This window comes from Protobothrops mucrosquamatus, unplaced genomic scaffold (genome assembly GCF_001527695.2).
Source record: "Protobothrops mucrosquamatus isolate PMUCROS unplaced genomic scaffold, P.Mucros_1.0 scaffold10404, whole genome shotgun sequence".
Lineage (NCBI taxonomy): Eukaryota > Metazoa > Chordata > Lepidosauria > Squamata > Viperidae > Protobothrops > Protobothrops mucrosquamatus.
Genome location: NW_015396190.1, coordinates 7,532 through 16,154, shown reverse-complemented (window position 1 = coordinate 16,154; position 8,623 = coordinate 7,532). Strand labels below are relative to the sequence as shown.

At 39.8% G+C, this 8,623-nt stretch overlaps 1 pseudogene; it reads left to right on the top strand.

Moving 5' to 3' along the window:
• The first annotated feature begins 5 nt into the window (after window positions 1-5).
• LOC107301169 overlaps window positions 6-8,623 on the top strand; it is a 16,145-nt pseudogene continuing 7,527 nt past the window's right edge.

The window sequence follows — 8,623 nt, the reverse complement described above, 5'->3', positions numbered from 1 at the left end:
TTACTTTGGATGTGAAAGAGAGTCAAGATGGAAATAAATTTGCAGATTTAGTACTGCAAAAACCACTCGATCGCGAGAGTGAACCAACCCTTCAGCTAACACTTACTGCGCTGGATGGGGGGAAACCCAGAAAAACTGGAACAGCCCAAATATGGATCAATGTCACCGATGCCAATGATAATCCACCTATATTCACCCATGAAATCTACACAGTCAGTCTGAGGGAAAACCTACCAGTTGGATTCCTGGTGTTGCAACTTGTAGCTTCAGATAAAGATGAAGGTTCAAATGCACAAATCAGATATTATTTCAGCAATATACCGCTGAGTGCAAATAAGAAATTCAGCCTAGATTCAACCAGTGGAATGATTTCTCTTGTGGAACCATTGGACTTTGAGGAAGCCAGAGAATATGTGATGACCGTAGCAGCAAAAGATGGAGGTGGATCAATGACCCATTGTAAAGTAGAAGTAAAAATCCTTGATGAAAATGATAATGTGCCAGCAATAATAGTTGCATCTGTTTTTAGTCCCATTCTGGAAGATTCTCAGTCTGGGACAGTTATTGCTCTCATCAATGTACATGACAGAGACACTGGTGATAATGCAGAGGTTATTTGCTTTTTGCAAAATAATTTGCCATTCAAGATTCTTCCATCATCTAAAAATTACTACAAGCTCATGACAGACAGACCTTTGGATAGAGAAAAAGCATCTCAGTATAATATTACAATCATAGTCACTGACAAGGGAACGCCTCCATTGAGTGCAAACAAAACCATCTTGCTGCGGATCTCTGATATCAATGACAATGCCCCTGCTTTTGAGAAAGCGTCCTACAGCATCTATGTGCCAGAGAACAATCCTTCTGGTGCCTCCATCTTCCAGATTCAAGCCTTTGATCCGGATGTGGATCAAAACTCACACATCACATATTCAATCCTCACCAGCAACATTGAAGAACTTCCCATCTCCTCCTATATCTCCATTCATTCTGAGACCGGCACCATCTACGCCCAGCGATCCTTTGACTATGAGCAGTTCAGGGAATTCCAGCTGCAGGTGAAGGCCCAAGATGGCGGGAGTCCCTCTCTCAGCAGCAACGTCACAGTCAGGGTGTTTATCCTGGATCGGAATGATAACAGCCCTCAAATCCTGTCCCCTTCACCAGACTCCAAGGACTCTGCCTTCTTTGAGATGGTCCCTCGTTCAGCCGAGGCAGATTATCTGGTAACAAAAGTGGTGGCCGTGGATGCGGATTCCGGACACAACGCCTGGCTCTCCTACCAGCTGATTCAAGCCACAGAACCGGCCCTCTTCACTGTTGGCTCCCATACGGGTGAGATCAGGACAGCAAGAACCTTTATGGAGAGAGATGCCGTGAAACAGAGACTGGTCCTTCTGGTGAAGGATAATGGACGGCCGCCCCTCTCGGCCTCTGTCACTCTGAACCTGGTGTTTGCTGAGAACTTCCAGGAGGCCCTTCCAGAGATGAAAAATCAGATGAACAGCTCAGAGGATCAGTCGGACCTGCAGTTCTATTTGGTGGTGGCCTTAGCTGTGATGTCCTTTTTATTCCTCTTGTCAGTGATTCTGGCCATTGCCATCAAACTCCGGCAGTCAGGAAATTCCAGTTTCTTACCATGTTTTGCTCCCGTTTCCCATTCCACAGCTGGGGTCATATTTCCACCCAATTTTCAAGATGGGACTCTGCCTTATTCCTACCAGCTTTGCCTCTCCTCAGAATCCAGAAAGAATGAATTTACTTTCCTGGCACCAAACATTCATATTGCAGAGAATATGCTTTGTGGTGAAAAAACTGAAGTCCCTCTTTCAAGTGATGGAGAAAGCAGTTTGCATCCTCAAGTGGAAAATAACGGAAAGGTAAATATCAATTAAATACAAACCCCATAAATCCATTTCCTAAGAAGCAGCTCACTCCTACACTAGTTTATTCAGAAGCAGATTCTATTCTACTGTCCAACACCTTAAATTATATTTCTTGCCAATATTTCACTGAGCCATTTAACATGCCTTTCACAAAAAATGGAATAATTAATTTGAATTGTCCAACTAGTACAATAGCAAGGTAAGTTTTCTTCTTTAAGGATTTCCATAATATTTAAAAGAGAAATTATCACATTAATTTTAGTTGTGTACTTCGTGTGTCTAGATAGTAAGTGTTATTATGAAATAAACAATTTTAAACTAATATTTATTCTACTTAAGTTGATGGTACATTTTATAGTGGGGATTTAAGTTCTTTTCAAAGTATTTTTCTGAGGTACTATTTGATTTATTCTTGCATAGATTAATTTCAAAATTATTAAGAAAATATACCAGGTAAGAGAATTCTCTTATGTCACAATGATTTTAGGAAACCTGTATGCTGATCTTTTTCATTTAGATTAATCATTTGACTATTTTCTGTTCTCTGTCTAAAAATACTCACTCTTAAGTCCCCTGTATGCTTTTCTAATGTTATATGTCCCAATGCCACTATATGTTACTTAATTTAGACAAGTAAATACTTCTCATATTTTACTATAACAAAATGTTTGCTAGAACAAAGAGCTTCCCCAGGTAATAGTTAAAATTAAAAGTTTTTTAAATGGTATATAGTGCTCATGCTCCCTTCAAAAGTGCTGTAGTCATACAAAGTTAATAAGTGTGAAACTAGGTATGCTTTAGTTAAACTAACACAGAATTAAATTCCAGGCTGAAGGCAACAGAATCATAGAATTTTGCCACCATATCTTGTCTTCTACTGAATGTAGGCATCCAAATTAAAGCATCCAGGATAGAATCATAGAGCTGGAAGCGACTTTGGAGGTCTTCTAGTCCAATGCCCTGTGCAAGACAGGAGACCTTACTATTCTGGACAAATGGATGTCCAGTCTTTTCTTGAAAATCTCCAGCGATAGAGTACCCGTGACTCAAGGAGGCAAGCTGTTCCATTAATTAATTGTTCTCACTGTCAAGAAATTTCTCCTTAATTCCAGGTTAGATCGCTCTTTAATGAGCTTCCACCCAATACCTCTTGTCCTGCCCCTCATTTCTGTGACTGCCCCTCAAATACTGGAAATCAGCTATCAAGTCACTCCTAATCCTTCTTTTTGTTAGACTAAACATACCTAGTTTCCTTAACCATTCACCATTTGATTTAGTCTCTAGACCTCTTATCCTCTTTGTTGCTCTTCTCTGTCCCCTTTCTCAGGATCTTTTTGGTATCATGGCAACCAGAACTGGATGCAGTATTCTAAGTGTGGCCTCACTAACACAGTATAGAACAGTACTATCACTTATTGTGATCTTGATGGTATCCCTCTGTTGATGCAACCTACAATCTTTTTGGCAGCTGCAAGCCATTGCTGGCTCATACTTAAGCAGTGTCCATGAGGACACCTAGATTCCTCTCTTAGTAATGATTACTAGAATAGGTACCACCTATTCCAGTGGTGGCGAACCTATGGCACGCGTGCCAGAGGCGGCACTCAGAGCCCTCTCTGTGGGCATGCGCTATTGCCACAGCCCCGCCTCCCTCCACAGCCCCCTCCTCATAGCAGCCCCCCAGAGAGTCGCCCCCGGGCATGGCCTGCATAGAGCAGCGCAGCCAAGAACATGGCAGCCAGGCAGCAGGGACAAGACTCTGCCTTTGCACCCTGACGCGTGCAGATGATGATGCTGGATGCAGGTGGAGGGTGTGGCTGCCATGGTGCTACAGGGCTACCTGGGTGATCTGCGGCGGGCCATGGAGGCGGTGAGTGGCCCTGTGAATAGGCGGGGCGGAGCAGGGGGCAGAGTGGGGATGAAACGGGCAGGTGGCAGAGCAGGTGGGCGGGCCAGGGGGCAGGGCGGTTTTTGCGCACTCGGTCTCTAAAAGGTTCGCCATCACTGACCTATATCTATGCATTTGGTTTTTCCTGCCTATATGCAGGACCTTAACTTTTCTGACCACTGAACTGGATAGGGCCCAGTGCTCAAGTCTATCGAGATCCTTCTGACTCTATCTTCCAGTGTTACTGTAGGAATCCCCCCCCCAGCTTGATGTCATCTGCAAATTTAATGAACTCGCCATCTATTCCCTCATTAAGATCATTTATTAAGATGATAAGAACACTGGACCCAAGACAGATAGAGGACACTCTAGATTGCTTCTGTTTGAACACAGTAAGGGAAAGGCACCAACCACATCTCTGCATAATTGGTTCCACTGTCAAACCACTGATTCTGTTGGAAAGCTCTGTCTAAAAATCCATTTGCAAATGGCCTTATTAAAACTTGTTTTTGCGTGTGCTGCTTTCTAAAACGACAGAGGAAGAAATTCTGACTTTTTTCTATATTACATGCTATCAAGGATTTGAAAAGTATTATCTCAGCTCTCCTCTCCTCTCCCCTCTCCCCATCCCATCTCATTGCAGCATTACTTTCTTATAATAGTTGATTATTCATACTTGTTATTATTCACAAAACAGGGCAGTAAATATATAATTAGGGAAAATATTTCTTTCTCAGCCTAAACTTTCATCTCTTTTCATACTGGTTCTTGTAAATTCCCCGATCATTCTTTTAGCCCTTCTCAGAACCTGTTTTTAGTCATCTTGAACTCTTCTGCAATATGGTGTCATAACCAGATCTAAATCAAATCTGTATAATGTATAATAAAATTGAAAAAGTAGTTCCTGCAATTTTAAAGTTTTATTTCTATTTATGCAGCGTTTGTCATTTTTAATCACTACATTACGGGGTTGATTCATGTGGTTTGAAGTCAACTATTATAATATCTTCTTCACACAACCCATTCTGTGCCCTTGGATTTGATTTCTGTTTCCTAAGTGAAGAACTTTGCATTTGTCTCTCTTAATTCTTATCAGACTGTTTCTCATCAAAAGAGTTATGAATTTTATTTTTGTTTTTAGGTAATAGTTATGCAACCTCATAATTTGGGGTCATTTGCAAATTTGTTTCTACTTCATAATTACTCTGCTGTAATAGTTGATTGATTGTAGGGTACATGATTTCTTTCAGTGGAAAACTAGCCGTCCCACACTCCTCATGGACTATGCTAGCGCAAAATGAGTTTCTTGATTCTATTTGCAAAAACAAATGGGGGTGCATTTAAATTACATATGAAATGGAACCTTACGTTTGTTGATCATAAAAAGGTAAAACGACTTTAAAAGGGTAATAATTTAAGATTTTGCCCAATTCACATTTTTTTCATTAACATGGTTACTGTATGAGTCAGAGGTATTAAATTTATATATACTGTAGAAAGTATATACACATCAACTATTTTCTTGCATTTTGCAATAATTCATTTGGTTCATTTGGCTCAATATTGTCTGGTGTAACTTCTGTTATAGGATTTTCTCCGCTATTGTAGTGGTTATGAAATTTGCTTGACATGCACAATGTCACTGGTTTGAAACTTCACAGAATTTTAAGATTAGTATTACTTTTTTCTTTCTTTACTGTACCTTTTAGAAAAAAATTACCAATGTACTATTTCATAATTCTTATCACTTTAGGTAGAGGGGATTCCCAAATAGCCCAATTAGATAAGTATGCAATACTTACTCCTTTGGATTGTTTATGAGCTGGGGGAAAACACAGCAGCAGCTTCAGCATTTCTGTACAGCACAAGTGGGCTTTAAAAAACCTAATGTAAAATTGGATTGGTCTGAAGAAGAAAAATAGTTTTTTTAAAATGTTTCTGTTCAGTTTCAAATCATCCTTTCCAGGTTAGACAGGCGCTCTAACCACTATGCTATTGGAACACTGTTTAATAGAATCATAAATAACAGAATTAGAAGAGACATTGTAAGTCTTCTAGTTCAGCCCCTTACTCAACAAATGGTTGTACAATCTCTTCTTGAAAATCTCCAATGATAAAGCACCCACAACTTCTGGAGGCAAGCTGTTCCACTAATTAATTGTCAGGAAATTTCTCCTTAATTTTAGGTTGGATCTCTCTTTAATAATCTTCCATTCATTAATTCTTGTCCTGCCCTGTGGTGGTTTGGAGAATAGGTTGACCCCCTTTTCTCTGTGACAGCCCCTTAAATATTGGAAGATTGCTATCATGTTACCCCTTGTCCTTCTCTTCACTAGACTAGACATACCTCGTCCCCACAAATGTTCATCATACAGTTTAGCCTCTAGAACCTTTATCATCTTTGTTGTTCTTCTCTGGACTCTTTCTAGAGCATCAATATTTATTTATTTATTTATTTATTTATTTTGTATCATGGTGACCAGAAATAGATGCAGTATTCCAATTATGGTCTTACCATTGCAGTGTAAAGTGGTACTAACACTTCACGTGATCTTGTATACTATTCCTCCCATACTGTTGTAACCCAATTGACAGAATATTCTTGTCACTGCATGCAGTAGCCATTTGAAAGAAAGGGATCTTCCTGGCAAAAAGTAAACCACAAAAGACAAACTGGATTGCAGGAGTTGAGCTGCCAAAACCAGAAAACAGTACTTTTAACATGGAGCAGGCAGAGATTGCACTGCAGCAGATTGAGGGTAAGACGAGGATGAAATCATCCTTTCCTTCCAGACATTGTTGGTGGACTACAAATAATAATATGATTAGTCACCAGAAAGTCTCTTTCTATCACTTTAAAGCAGTGATTCCCAACCTCAGCAACTTTTAGACGTATGGATTTCAACTCCTATTATGCTGACTAGGGAATTATGATGTCTGTTGTGTTTTCGGTTCGTTGGCAATTGATGAAGACACATGGTGAAAACAACAAGCTCTTTATTTCTCTCTCCTACAACCAAGCAAACAGCAAAAGGCACGCAGGCCTTTTATAGGGCCAGAAATCCAGACAGTGTGAACCAATAGGAATTGACCATTTTCGCACCTTGCGCATGCGCACAAGGCTGGCGCCACCCTGTCTGCTCCTGGGCAGCTTTTAGAATGCCCGGAACCATTTGCAACAACTCTGAGCCTGCTTCAGCTCTTGCAGGCTGAGGACACAACAATGTCCACATATCTTAAAGCTGTAGAGGTGGAGAAACACTGCTTTAGAATGACCACTCAACAATAACTTTTCACAAGGTCTAAATCAGGGGTCCCCCCAGTCTGTGGACCAGTACCGGTCCATGGCATGCCAGAAACTGGTCCACACAAAGAAGCAAAGCCCCATCCATGGGATGCAGGCAGCACACAAAACCACACACTCTCCGGTACGCGGAAAAACCTTTCACCACGGAACTGGTCCCTGGTGCCCAAAAGGTTGGGGACCTCTGGTCTAAATCACTCCTGTTCCTTATGTTATTCAGTTTTAAGTAAGTAAGAAGGTTTAATTTAATGACAAGAAGTGAATATGACTTCATTTCTTCTACATCTTTATAAAGTGAGAACAGAGAATTTATGGTTAAATTTAAAAGGTACTTTAAAATGACCTAACCAATTTTCCTAAGACTTGTTCAAAGTATTGGCAATACTCCTGAATATGCTAGAATGCCAAATGGTGAAAACAGTGTTCCAAGCACAAGAAAATCTTTATATTTCATTATCCCATTTTTAAGGGGTATAATTTCCATTTTTCCCCACTGAGTGTGTGCATAGCAGCTTCAATTTGGAGGAATTCTGTCCTACATCACAGTGCCAAGCCTTTAGAGAGTTCAAATGAACTCATTGGAAAAATTTATTAAAAATCCTTCACTAGGAAATATATTGTATATTTATTAATAGACTTCTAGTGTCATACGTATACATTTCTAATTTAAAGTTATAATTTCACTGAACCAGTCATGAAATGTATTATAACACCATCATGATCTTTCAGCTGCAAATTTCTGTGTACTGTACAATTACTAATTGAGCCAAATATCCTAACATATGATGTGTGAAATCATAACAGGCCATATAATAGGGACAGCACTTCTAGACACTTCCTCAGTTTATTTTAGATGCATAATGCCATTCAATAGATTATATTGCAATTTTACAACAATCTTTCTTTTCTTCATGAAAAGTCAGTATAATCTGGCATCACCATCATATAAGAGTGATTCTGTATTTAAACCACAACAACCTTTTAGTGACTAAACGACACAATTCATGCTTAAACTTCTGCTTTGGGATACTATTCCTTCTTCCGAAAAACTTTATATTTTTAACCCAATAAAAAGCTCTGCAGCACTCAGAAACTTGCATATATTTTGTTTTTATGGTACATTGATTATCGTAAGGGAAGATCACTGAATTATGGATTTCAAAAAAGATAAGAGTGCTGCAGAAAGGAAGTGTGGCTACCTTGGTATGGAGATGAAATATTGCTTGTTCTATTGATAAAAGTACACAAAAAATCCTGTAAACATACATCATTTACCCTAACTGCTACACATTCAGCTCTCCATCATAATCAAAATAATCAAAATGGTAAAAAATCTGAACATATTTAAGATGCTTCTTGCAGTTCTGCATCGGAGACTCAGAGCGCCGCTGTTGGCCAACATAGTTCCCAGAAAGGAGCTGGCAATCTAATGGGCTTCCTGCCTTCTGACTATCCACTCACCGAGCGCAGAGCAGTCAAAGAGCAGGACTGAGGGACACTCAAACACCATGGCAGAGAAAAGAGAACCACTGCAATGTAGAT